A 14,431-nucleotide genomic window follows, 5' to 3' on the forward strand; every position below is an offset into this window, starting at 1 on the left:
TGAGCTTTATCTGGAACAGAATAAGCAAGGAGATCCAAACCCCTCTGAAATGAATGGGGTCTGCTTCTCTTGCACAAGATCAATTATTACTTGCAATGAGGCTTTGCACACACAAAAACTTCCTACTGTTCTAACTTAAGCGGCCACAGTTGGCTATATCAGTGAAAATATGTTGTATTTTAATTGATGTAATCTGCCCTGAGCTGGACCTTAGTTGGGAAAGGGCGGGTTAAAAATCTAATAAGCTAAACTATAGGAGAAAACTTATTCGGAATTCACAAACAAATACTGCGATATTCTTAATGGGCCAAAACATAATGCTGGGGAATCGAGACTGGATCATCCCCTAGCATGTAATTTAGCTCCAAAACGTAGATGCTTGGGGATAGGTCCATGATGCCAGGGAAGAGAAGAACTCTCCCCTCATGTTATTTCCAAGATCAACAATTCTTCCCTCCACTTACATAGTACTCAAATCCATAGTTGGGTAAAAAGACAGGTACCTATACTGTGCCTGTCTTTTTTCCATACAGAGACTTAAAGCAGCCCGGAGAGGGGTGACGTTTGGACCAGGGAAATGGCACAGAGGGGAAATTACGTCCATTCTTAGCACTGTGGTTCAGATCCATATCATCCCCCATACCTGTGACAGATTTTTGCTGCAGCATCATGTTTAGTTGGACCCTTAGGACTTTAAACTACATTTTAACAATTTAAATCTTGTTATTGGAAACCACAGCCCTGGAAAGAAACAGGGGGGAAAGACAGGCACTATGCTCTCTTGGCCTGTCTTCCCCCCTGTTCCCGGTTAATTGCAGGAAGGAAAAGTACTTTGCTGTGTACCCCTTACCCACGCCCAGTCACCCTCTCTGGATATGGAAGTAACTTTTTGTTCCTTCAAACTAGGTTCTTTGGGCCACAATTATAGGTGTTTGAACATCATAAAGTGCAGCTTAGCCCTGGCTGTTATTCTAAGCTACCTCACAGGGTTGTTGTGAGAAAGTGTTAAAAACGGCAAAGCACTTTGTACTCGGGAAAGCGCTACAGTCGTTTCAGCAAATGTTAATCTTTTGATCTGCATTATGTTAAATAATATTAAAAGACTATTAATAAAGCAGGATTCTGCAAGAGGAAAGAAACGGACTCCATGCCTAAGTGATAACTTATTTGTGTTGTTTTTTGTTCAGCAGAAACATTTTATCCTTGGGTAGAAGAGATTAATTTCTCTACCTCATTAGTGTGGAGAAAATCAATAAAAGCTGCAGCTCCTCTGAGAAAAGTTGTGTGCTGCCTTAAAATCTTCTTTTTGCTTCCATTATCCGTTTTCAAATTTGTTTGGCGCACTCTGGCTAGATGTTCCTCTGCTTAGAGTAAATGGGTGTTTCCTAAACTGAATTTGTATCTAATGGCCTTTTATTAGGGTTCCCAGGTGCCCGCTGGTCGCGGGCAAACCCCCGGTAATGTGCCCCTCTGCCTGCCGACCAGCTGAGGACCGGCGGGCAATCGTTTACAACCAGAAGTCTAAGGCTCCTTGCCAGGCAGCACTTCCGGTTGTAAACAAATGTTTACACATGCACACACACAAGATCTCCACAGAAACCTCCTGCCAAAGGTGAGTGGGGACCTGGCAACCCTACCTTCTGTGCATGGCGCTTCCCCTCGCCGTTCGCTCCTCTGACGACTTTGGGTCTTTGTTTATGCACCCCGTTTGCGACCGTCTGAGGTCGCCTCGCTCTCTCCCTGCCTTTCCCTGCCTTTTGCCTGCGTTTTCAGGGACCTGTTTTATCTCAAATTTGAAAACACAGGCAACACACGGGGAAATGCAAGGGGAGAGGGCAGCGACCTCTGACTGTCGAAAATGGCATGCATAACCGCAAGGGAAACAGCCATGTATAAAAGGCCAATGAGAGAGTCCTTGTCTACAACATGCACTAGGCTGAGCATCTGCCTCTTCCCACTATACATTCTGTTCCCTTTCACTCTACTGCCTGACTTTTAATCTAATTTTAAGTTCCTTTCCATAATCATGCTAAGTGTGGGTGTGCACCAAAATTTAAATTATATTCACTTTTAGTTCATTTTCCTCTTTAAGAATTGTATTTGTTTTCTTCCAGTGAATAAATTTCTTTTTTTACTATTATTTATTCATTTCCATTGATTTCAATGAGAAACCTAGCAGTATAATTAAAAAAAAATTCTACCCAATAGCTATGAAATTTTCAAGGACGGTAGCCCTCACTTGTGGGTAAACATGTACTAGAGTCATGCTTTGGAATTGGGATGTTCCTAGATACCATAAATGTCAGCTGAATGGGTGCCTTTCCCCTGTGGCCTGTTGAGGAGACACTCAGGCCATGTGCCTCTGTCGAGTATCGTGCTGTTTCTGGGTCTTTCTGCACAGTCCTCTGGCACTCCATCGAGGGGAAGGGGAGTGACATCGAGGGGAAGGGCTGCATTGGCAGGTGGTGATTGGCTATGCCTTTGTGTGCCATCAGAGGAACATCATCAGATGGCACTGCCTGGTTGGTGGGTATTGTTGGGATTTGTTATGGCAGATTAGCTTTGGATTTCACACATTAACAGATCACTTCAGGATGGTTCCACATTAACATACCACACCCTCATTAGCACATTATCTTGATACTTACAGGACAATGAGTAGCACATTAACTTTGATACTTCTTGCAGGACAATGCAGAAGTCATTTCCCATGGTTTTGCTGTGGTAATAGCTGTCTATCCCAGTCCTCCACAGCCCTATCGTGATCTTCGGAAAAGCACTAGGGGAGACAGCCGGTGGCACCTGGCTCTGGACGTCTTCCCTGAAGAAAGACTGCAGGAAGTCTTTCTTCCTTGAAGGAATACTTCGCTTAAGAGAGTCATAGGATCCAACTCAGTGAAAGGCAGCCATAGGATCCAGCCCCAACGTTCTGGTCTCAACATTTCTCTTTTTAGAAACTGACTTCTGGCTCATTCCAGTGTCCTTGACAGTGCAACTGAGAGCTTACCCACCCTAAGACCAATTCCACTGTTTCTTGAAACCAGACATCACGTATTGGAATATTTGTTCTTTGAAACAGCAATGGAACACCAATGACAAATTACATTATCACTTTGAGGTCACACAGACCATAACTGCTCTACCAATCATGTGTGCAATATAAATAATGCATTATGCATGTTCCTTTCACATTTTATTGTGGCAGAATTGCTCTTCATTTTTTCTCAGTGCAATTATCTGCATAAAGTGTCCATAGCATCATTTGCTCAGTGTAGGTACATTACTTATTTCCACATGTTCAACCCATCACAATAGTACCTCAAAGGAAGACATCCCCCTACCCAAAGCTAATATAATTTGGTAACAACATTTATTTCAGACTCTGAACACTCGCTGTCTCTCTCTGTCTCTCTCTCTCTCACACACACACACACAGAGGGAGAGGGAGAGGGGGAGGGAGGGAGGAAAAAAGGAAGGATCTTAGTCATTTTCTGGAACTGTGTAGAAAATGCATGCAAGATATACGGTTTTTTCAAAGGAAGTCTCCATAAAGATAAAGCTTTTGTAACATGACCCATATTCCTTGATCCAAAATTCCCTGTGGATTTTGTACTGCACATAGTTATTCTCCTTCAGTTAAATGCAGAGGGCAGATGCTGTACACAAAAGCATGGGCACATGGATTGGCTCCTTCAGTTGAAAGAAAGAGGTTGTTGGTTTTATATGGTTTTGAAAGCATGATACGGAACATGAGCAGAAGCCAAGCTCCTCTACTCGAACAAAGACAAGTTGAGCAATCCATACCCTATCCATCTCTCCTATCTCTCCTGTTTGAATGCACCCCATACACATTACTGTAGACCTTTCTCCTTATGGCCATTTGTTGGGATCTAACAGCTCAAAGTGAGCTGTCATGGAAAAATGGCAGGCTGTTCATTATATGATGCCTTCATATATGTACATTTACATGCTTGAGCATTATAGTGAGGCGGTGTGACCCCAGCGCTGGTGTAAATGTCACTTACGCTGGCAAATTGAGTATTTACGCTGGCACTGGGGAGTAGTGTGGCAGCTGCTTCCACTTATACCTTAGGAATGAAACTCCTGTAGACATGAGGGAAAGAGAATGGAACCCTGAAGAAAAGTAGCTCACACTCACATTTAGGGTTGCCAGGTCCCTCTTCACCACTGGCGGGAGGTTTTTGGGGCAGAGCCTGAGGAGGGTGGGGTTTGGGGAGGGGAGGGACTTCAATGCCATAGAGTCCAGTTGCCAAAGCTGCCATTTTCTTCAGGGGAACTGATCTCTATTGGCTGGAAATCAGTTGTGATAGCAGATCTCCAGCTAGTACCTGGAGGTTGGCAACCCTATTTACACTAAATAAACTTGAAAATCAGTATTTGATTCTTCAAAATCAGTGCTTTTTGATTTTCCTTTTGTGAATGTTACTTCTGAGATTTTCACACGATTTTCTAATGTCAAATTTTTACTATTAAATTTATGCATTTTTAGCATCATGTTTGCATCTCTTTGGCATATAAATGGCAAGTAAATATCGTAAAAATAGTGCTAAAGCGCCATAAAAGAGCCAAACAATTTGGGAACACCAGACCTCAAAAATGGGTAGAATGAAAGGACTTACAACAACATGAGAAAACAGAAACAAGAAAGAAAAGGGATATTTGTACATTTCTATTTAAATGGCTGCCCCATAGCCAGAGACAACAGTTTACCAGGGATGGGGACCATAAAGCAGAGAGTATTTCTGGAAAATAGAGACAGTTGGACTAGATGGGAACCCTACTCTCTTCACCCTCACTATTGTGAGGTCCATTATCACTTTAACCTGCCTGATGTGTGCGATACTCACGTTTGCTATGTCTACAAGCTGCACACTTAAGGGCCTCATTTTGTTGCTCAGCAATATCTTTTGTATGACTGACAGTCCATTCCTGACTGGATGAAAGGATGAAAGTCCTTAGGAGGCCCGGAAGGGGTTGTGCCAGCGTTTGTGCTCCCTGTGCCAGCACCCGGACGCCATCCTCCCCACACTGCCACAGCAGCATTGCCCAGGGACGCCAGCTGGCCTTTCCGCCAGTGTCCTACTGGCGCAAAGCCCCACGCTGGCATCCCAGGGGCATCCCTGGGGCGGGGCGGGGGGGGGGAGCGGAGCTGCCAGTAGGCAGCTTCCTGACCCCTTTCACCCTGGGTACTCTGATTAAACGAACAGCATTGCTGCACCAGTTATTTGCTGGAGCAGCCTTGCTGTTTTCAATGGGGGAAAATGCCCCATTTTCAAAAATTGCTGTCCCTGGCCATCGAAGGCTCAGGAATGGGCTGCCCATGCATTATTTTTTAAACTCTGGAATGCAACAAAATGGTGGAGCTACAGCACGGGGCAATTCCCCAGGTGCTTTTCTTCCCTGTAAGAAATATTTCCCTTGTAAAAAGTAGGAAATTATGCTTTAAAGGCTTTCTGTTAATTACTTTGCCCTCCTTTAGAATCATCAGGCACACTAGGCTTTTACACTTGTCCAAATCCGATTTTCCAGTATTTTAGGGTCTATTGTTAGGAAAATTGGGACAAGATTAATTCAATTAAGAATTAATCACTATATTTTATGCATTTTAACATTTACAGAAATATATATGATATATTGGCAGGCTTCAACCTTAACTTCATGCATAGTCTGTTGGAACATTGGGAATTGTGCCAATTAGTTAAGCAAGGAGAAGAGCAGGGGGGTCAAGGGGAGAGGGGAAATGACTATCTGAAAGTATGAAAAAAGTCACATTCATTATGCTTTATTCATATTAAACATGATTATGTAAATCGAGGATATAAATATGGACCAATAAAAAATCTGTTATTGAAATTTGTATTTTCCCCATGCATTTCTCCAGAGATTTTAGTTCTGTCCAGGCAGCCTGGTAGCAACGGCAAATTATTGCTTCCTTGATAATACATTGTCACAACGGAAAAATAGTCTCAAAGTGACTCATAATATGGGTGTAATATTCTATCACTACCCTTGCAATGCCTGTGACATTATTAATACAAATGTTTTGCTAATCGCCGCTGCTACTTATCTGCCACCGCAATTAAAAAGTGCTAATAAAATAATATTGAGATAAATTACACGGCACTTTCTATTCCAGAGCTCATCAAAGAAAGCCTAATTTTTACAGCATGGGCCACAAACTAGTTAGGAAGTCATTCTTGAAAGTAATGCCACGATAAATTTTAATAGTATGCAGCGTGCAAGCTTCATAGCCACATTAATTATGCATTTAAAGCTCCGCCGGCCGACACTGGCACGCAGAGGGTGTACGCCGCCTGTCGAAGACGCAACCTGAGCCAAATTACAAAGGTGCCCAATTCATCAGCAGTGGCTGCTTCTGACACAGTTATTCTACTCTAGACTCACTGTGCATTAAATTACTGTCATGCTTCCTTACCTTTCTGGCTTGCTGAGGGAGCACCAGAGGTCTTGTTGATAGGCTTTCAGGATTCACTGCCTCCGCCGCATGCTAAATACTGAGGCACTTTCCCCAGATTCCTAATTAGTAATGGTGTGAGGATGTCGAGAGAGGACCACGAACAAAATTATCTGTGGCCCTGGTATGCTTGCACAGCAGTGGGCGGCTATAGCCCGGGTGAAATCACACAGGATAGTGTCTTATCATTTGCTCAGGGTGAAAAGGACTGCGAGGAGGGTGCATCTAACTTCTGGCTCCCGCCACCTCCTCGACAGGTAATCAATGTTTGAATCAATTCTCTGACTCAGATGGAGTCGGGAATACCATGCACAGCAGCTGGTTTGCATGCATAACTTCTCATCCTGTTTCCATGCACATATGGCCCTAGCTGAACCAGGGCATCTCTATATTAAAAGGTAAAGGTCCCCTGTGCAAGCACCGGGTCATTCCTGACCCATGGGGTGACGTCACATCCCGACGTTTACTAGGCAGACTTTGTTTATGGGGTGGTTTGCCGATCTCTATATTGTGTAAAGTGCCCGTCAAGTCGCAGCCGACTTATGGCGACCCCTTTTGGGGGTTTTTATGGCAAGAGACTAACAGAGGTGGTTTGCCAGTGCCTTCCTCTACACAGCAATCCTGTTATTCCTTGGTGGTCTCCCATCCAAATCCTAACCAGGGCTGACCCTGCTTAGCTTCTCAGATCTGACGAAATCAGTATTAGGTTAATGTACAAAAACAACAAGCAGGGCTGATTTCTAATGAAATTGTTCGCCTTTGACTGAACTTCCACGCTCAGTTTAGGGTGAGTAGTTTTTAAAAAATGTAGTCTGGATAGAGAAGGGTTAAGCTGTCACTTTCTAGCCTGCTGTTAAGACATTGACAGTGTAATCCAAAGCAGAGTTACATCTTTCTAAGCCCATTCACTTTCATATTTCACATTTCCTGACTTAACTAGTGTCCCTTATGACAGCATCACTTGGTGTTGATTACTGGCTGTTGATCTGTCTGCCTCTGGATGAACTGGGTACCTGTACAATCTCTCATTGCCTCATGGGAATTGTAGTACCTCACCTGTATCCACTGAATGTTCAGGCGCAAAAGGCAGCATGTATTGTATAGGCCAAGGATGTGGAGTAGTATAGTATAGCCCAATCTTGTCATATCTTGGAAGCGAAGCTGGATCGGTACTTGGAAGGGAGATCTCCAAGGAAGACTCTGCAGAGGAAGGCAATGGGAAATCGCCTTGAAAACCCCACAGGGGTCACTAGAAGTCAGCTGCAACTTGGTGGCATTTTCACACACACACACACACACACACACACACACACACACACACACACACACACGGTATAGGCTATTTAAATTACTCCCCTGACTGTGCAGGTTCTAAGATAGGACAAAATGTGAGTGATCCTGTGCTCTTAAAGTACTTTCGTCGGTTTAATGACTGGACAGCAACTCTGCTGGAAATGTCTCTTCTTCTCTGAGAAGATCTGGGCTACTTTCTATGCAATCTGTAACATACATGTTACAAGCATATTTTTTCTAACCGTCATAGTCCTGAAGAACTAAGTGTTGTTGTGCAAGTTGGCAAAGCAGCCCAGCTTTACATTCAAGTCAAACTTTGACTGGTTTAATTTGGTACATGGTACATTCAAATGCCCATTGTGTTTGTTCTGGTCTGTAATCCCAGAACATTGTTCCTTCTACAGATGAGTTTCCCAGGGAAACCAGTGGAACCCAATATTTAATAAAACAATGATACCAAATAGGCTTAACGACATTACTAAGGAAAATGAACAAAAGACCAAATCTGAATTTGAACAACAAAATTGTTTGCCCACCTCTACAAATCAAAGCAGAACATGCACCCAATTCTTTGTCCATCCCCTTTGTGATCAATACATTTGGCTCCTACAGCTGTTCTCCTTTATCTCGACTCTCTGTCTCCACTGTCCCCTCATTAAAACAACAAGCACAGCAGGAGAAAATGAGCTTTCATGGCAAAGGTAATTGCTTTCTCATCTGATATATGACAAATAAAGGCATGCAAAACAATCCTTGTTCTCATGTAAATCGCATAGCAGCGGAGCAGACCTTGGCAGAAAAATCTGTGCGTTTTCAAGTTTGTTTTGATTTAGAGGTGGAGTACAGTCTTATGCTAAAGATCTTTTTTCTTTCTTTCTGCAGAGCAGCTCAATTGAACTATAACCAGTTCTTCAATTTGCACAGTGACTGCTTGGAAACCTCCCAGGATGTAGAGTGAGTGATGTAAATGGTGTTTTCGGCTGTCAGCTTCTCTTTAGGCATCTATCACTGGATGGAGCTGATCCTTTTACCAGTTGCACAATATGCATTATCGTTTTGGAGCGACGCGATAGGAACTTTCTACCTAATTTATTTTGTGAGATATTAAAAGATAACATAACAGAAATCTATTAAAATAAATCTCAAATGAGGATGCATGAATTTGTTGGCGTGTGATTTTTTTGGGGTTCAAAAATTTGTGCATTATTCCCCCTCTCCTTGGTTCTTTCCCCTCAAATATGAGAATCAAGTGTTTTGCAGAATTCTAGGCAACTGTTTACCCCTTCTTTTACTATTATTTTACACTTTTTAAGCATTAATTACTTTTCAATTGATAGTAAAGTCTCCTGATGTATAAATTAGTCCAGCGATTACAGAATTAACAACTCAGTCTTTGGAAGAAACAAGGACGTGAAAAAAAGATGAAATGTACTACGAAGTGCATTCCTTTAATCTCAGTGTTTCTAAACTGTGAAAACTGAAGCTCTTGATTATCTCTCACTTTCCAGCCATTGACTCATTCTGAGTCCTTGCTGTTAACAAAAAGTGATAATGCACGCAGCAGAGGCACAGTAACAGCCCATTCCTGAGCTGACGGCATAGGGGAACGGCGCTGCACCTCTTCCTAAGCCATTTCACCTACGCCGTTGAAGGAAACAAAGCCGTTTCCCTTCAAGCGGGCCTTTTTTGCCCCATAGGGAACAGCGAGGCTGCGCCTGCTAAAAAGCAAATGCAGCACTGCCGTTCCCAGCGCCAGCGTACTGGGCCAAAATGGGTTAGGGAGCCGCTCCCCCTGTCCCACCCCCAGAACGCACCCTGTGCCGGCGCGGCCTCTCTACACCATGGCTCATGCCATGTAGAGGCCGTGCCAGCGGAGGGGCGAGGCGCGGCCCCACATCGCTCGTCCGCCAGCGGCCCTGGCCTCCCCGCCGGTGTAAGTGCATTTAATCATGTGATTACACTTACTTACGCCGGCGGCGAAGTCATGCTGCCTCCTGAGGGGATTCGCCCCCCCTTAGGAATGGCTGTAAGTGTCTTATAGTGCAATCCATGCAGTTATTCTAGTCTAAGACCATGGATTTCAATGGGTTTAGGCTGGAGTAACCCTTCATAGGATTGCATTGTTAAACCCTCAGCATCAGAATTGGGATATAAAAAATTTTCTGTATGTTTGAGTGTTAACTGAGGCTGTTGGGCATAAGGTTGCCAACCTCCAGGTAGAGGCTCTTGATCCCCCAGAATTACAAATAATCTCCGGACTACAACGCTTATTTATTTATTATTTAAAACATTTCTTCCACTTCTTTTGGAGAACACATCTGCTTTGGAAGGTGGACTGTGTGGCTCTATAGCCTACTGCGGTCCCTCCCCTCCCTTAAAGCTGATCCTCCTATGCTCCACCCTCAAATCTCCAGGTATTTCCAAATTCGGAGTTGGCAACTCTTGTTCGGCAGCTAATCTTGTTCCTCAGTTTAAAAAAGCCTACTCAAACCATCAGAGTTCAAGATGAACCAGTTCACATGAGAAGTTCTTTGACATCTCTCAGTTCAAGCAAGGATTGGTACAGATGCACTCTTCTAATTTTACAGCCTCTCCTTGAAGGATATTAGCCCATATTTTCCATTTGTGATCAGAGGTTCCTTTTTTATGTTTTTTTAAAAGATCCATCAATTGAGAACAGATTGGTTACCTATTCGTTTCATTGGATTTAGGTCATTAGCTTCACTTCTTGATAATGAGGTGCAATTTTAGTTTAATAAATAGTTTTTCAACATATTTTGAATATCTTCATCAGAGAAAATTATTCAAGAGTTCATCGACCCAAGATGTCTCATTAGTGTCCCGTTAACAGAAGCGCATTGGACTAAATTATAGATGATGCTGGGTTCAAATCTGCAGTGCTGGAGAAGAGGGGTTTAACCCTTCCCTTCCTATGCCATGGCCATTTTGAAATCTGTCCCTACTACAGTGCCTGAAGTGGCAGGAAGGGGAAAAGACCAGCACACTATAAGTACCTGTCTTTTTCCCCCATCTGCGACTTAAAGCAGCCTGGGGACAGGGAAATAGCAGGAGAGTGGTGTTACAAAGAACTCCCAGTTTCCCCAGTGCTGTGGCTAGTACAGTGTAGTGGTTATTGGACTAGGCTGAATGCAAGAGATTTGGGCTTACAGTATATCCCCACTCAGCCATAAAGCTCAGAAGAAGAAGAGTTGGTTTTTATATGCTGACTTTCCCAACTCTTAAGGGAGAATCAAACCAGCTTAGAATCTCCTCCACACAACAGACACCCTGTGAGGTAGGTAAGGCTGAGAGAGCTCTAAGAGAGCTGTGACTAGCCCAAGGTCACCCAGCTGGCTGCAGGTGTAGGGAAACAAATCCAGTTCACCAGAATAGCCGCTGCTGATGTGGAGGAGTGGGGAATCAAACTCCATTCTCCAGATTAGAGTCCACCACTCCAAGCCACTACACCGCTCCAAACCACTACACCACGCTGGCTCTCATTGGGTGAACTTGGGTTTTTTGCTTCTTGTCAGTCAAACTTACCTTGTAGGAGGATAAAATGGGAAAGGGAAATGCTGCCCTGAATTCTTCGGAGGAAGGCGAGATAAAAAGTGTACACGATGGGTGGATTACAGCATTAACAACTGCTAGTGCCTGAAGTATTTAGTATCAAAGTAAAGTGGAGGAGAACTTTTCAAAAGATTTCCTGTTTTCAGATCTGTTAAGGGGAAAGTGGAGGGGAGGAAGTTGGGATCAATCGCTGAGTCAAACCCTGCAGTTACCTGGACCACCACAACAAGGAACAAGAAGATGCAACATCTCTTTTGAAGTGTAAATAACACGCTGGTAAGCAAAGAGATATCACAAGACGCCAGCAGGTGTGTGTTCCAGCAGGGTTTTAATGCTAGAAGACACCCGCTGGTATCTTGTGATTAAAACCAGGCACTCTTGTGTCTTGCCATTTAGGCACACCGATTGAACAACAGAGTGGCTTTTACATAGTAAAGAGGGATTAAGGAAAGGAGACCCAGCTGGAAGGACTAGGCAGTGTGCAGGGCCAGCCTCCAGAAGCATTGCACGCTTCCTCCAGCCCTTTCTCCCCAGCCCAGGCAGCAGAGGTGCTGTTGGTGCTACTTCTTACTGGAGAAGGTTTACTCTGTCTCAGCCCCAGCAGGCATGCTGGCAAAGCATCAGGCACACACAGGCTCAGTGGTATCTTCTTCTGCTTGCAGATGCAGCCTGTCTCCAGCTCAGCTTGTGTAATTCAGTATCGCTTTGAAGCATACGTGCCCCCTATTACTTTCCCAGCAGGTGTCTTGATGATGGGTTGGAAGAATGCCTGTTGGGGGTGGGGGGAAGAGAGAGAGAGAGAGAGAGAGAGAGAGAGAGAGAGAGAGAGAGAGAGAGAGAGAGAGAGAGAGAGAGAGAGAGAGAGAGAGAGAGAACAGCAGTGATTGCTAGCTTCTCCTGCAGCCACCATGCATGGCTTTCCTGTATGTTAATGTTTTTGAGTGTAACTTGTAGAAGCAGTGGTGGTGTGAGCCTCGAGGTAGTAGCAGGAGATCTTCTTCTATTACATCAGATCTCCAGCCAATAGAGATCAGTTCACCTGGAGAAAATGGCTGCTTTGGCAATTGGACTCTATAGCATTGAAGTCCCTCCCCTCCCCAAGCCCCGCCCTCCTCAGGCTCTGCCTCAAACACCTCCCACTGGTGGCAAAGAAGGACCTGGCAACCCTAGTTGCCACAGTGCAACCATATGCAGAATTTTAGTGGGCTTAGAGTGGACTCACTGTGCCTGGGACCACATTGTTAACAACCCTGGCTCCATACATGAAGACAAACCACTCTTTGACACACCTATCACGTTGATGGAAAAGCAGCAGTGCAAGACAGGGTCAGCACCAGGGCTTGGCACTGTGGGGGATCTGCTGAAGTTTACCACCTAGCAGGGGACTAAGCACTGACCAGAGACACTTAGTTCATCTGTTCCCACCAGGAAACGGAAGATTGCCCCAGAGAAGCCTATGAAATTGCAAGAGGTAATGGGGCAGAGACTCCCTGTGCTCCTGTTAGCAGAGACTGTGCATTGTGTGCATATGATAGTGGAGGGAAAGGGGAGATGGAGTAGAGGAGGGTAAGGAACCCATTGAACTACAAGCCAAATTGTGAGCTGACTATTTTGCAACTCATCTTTGTACTTATCACAACAGGCTACACAGGTCTGGAATGTTCCACATTACTGACTCAACACTTAAGAACCACAAACCAAAACAAGGTAGGGAGGGTCCATGAAGAAGAAGAAGAGTTGGTTTTTATATGCCGATTTTCTCTACCACTTAAGGGAGACTCAAACCGGCTTACAATCACCTTCCCGTCCCCTCCCCACAACAGACACCTTGTTAGGTAGGTGAAGCTGAGAGAATGTGACTTGCCCAAGGTCACCCAGCTGGCTTCATGTGTAGGAGTGGGGAAACAAATCCAGTTCACCGGATTAGCCTCCACGGCTCATGTGGAGGAGTGGGGAATCGAACCCAGTTCTCCAGATGTGAATCAACACAGTTATGAGTTCAGAGAGGAGAACTATCCATCCCATTCTATTTGCCTCCAGACTAATTTTCTTTTTTTAATGTTCACATTCTCAGTTTGGTATCTGTAATAAAAGAAAAAAGAAACAAAACAAACCTATGATCAGTGAGATGTTTAGCACATTTTAAAGAAACCGGGCTGCCAATTTGAGACATTCTTCCAGCTCAGTCATTCTCCCAATGAAGTCGCCTTTCCCCTTGCTTGCTTTACATCATTTGCTGCCCTTGGGAGGTTCTTCACACAGACCAAACATGATAAGTAATGGCCATGCCAAATTAAAATTTAGCAATATAAGAAGCTCTCAGGTTACATAGCAGACATGGACACCCCCAGACTGTAGCTCTGGACATTTCTAGCATGCCGATATGCTGCCTATATGGTTTATTTTTAACACAAAGGGTTTTTATATACATGCTGAAGCTCAAGTTCTTTGGGAATCCCTTAAAATGGTTTAACGAAAGAAAGAAAGAAAGAAAGAAAGAAAGAAAGAAAGAAAGAAAGAAAGAAAGAAAGAAAGAAAGAAAGAAGACATTCAACATAACAAAGATGTTTGAGTCTTTCCCCTGTGCTCCCACCTAATGAAATACAGCTCGTTACATCGATTTCTTTTGCTTCATTTGACAAACGTCATTCCAAAGCATTGCTTAACACGGGGACTCATTTGGAGAGATGTTAAACTTGCAGGCTATCAGCTTGAAAAATGTGCAGTGCTTATACAGCAGAAATAAGCCAACAGCTTCCACTCTAAGATAGTAGCCCTTACATTTTATGTGATCCTTTTTGCACAGATGGAGGAACTGTTTAATAGTTACTTTCCTGTAAAATGGTAATCTGCTCTGTCAACGAGAGCTTAACCCAATCGTTGAATGACATGGTTCATATCGAGTCTTGCCTAAAGTCAGATTGACCTATAGAAGACATTGGTCTGCACCATCTAAAAATCAATGGTTACAGAAATCACGGGAAACCATTACATTAAGAGATGTTGACAGCCACCAAAGATTACTCATAAAATTTTACCCATTTGTATTTTGGGATAAAAAATGGCAGCATA

This window comes from Euleptes europaea, chromosome 12 (assembly GCF_029931775.1).
Source record: "Euleptes europaea isolate rEulEur1 chromosome 12, rEulEur1.hap1, whole genome shotgun sequence".
NCBI classification, from domain to species: domain Eukaryota; kingdom Metazoa; phylum Chordata; class Lepidosauria; order Squamata; family Sphaerodactylidae; genus Euleptes; species Euleptes europaea.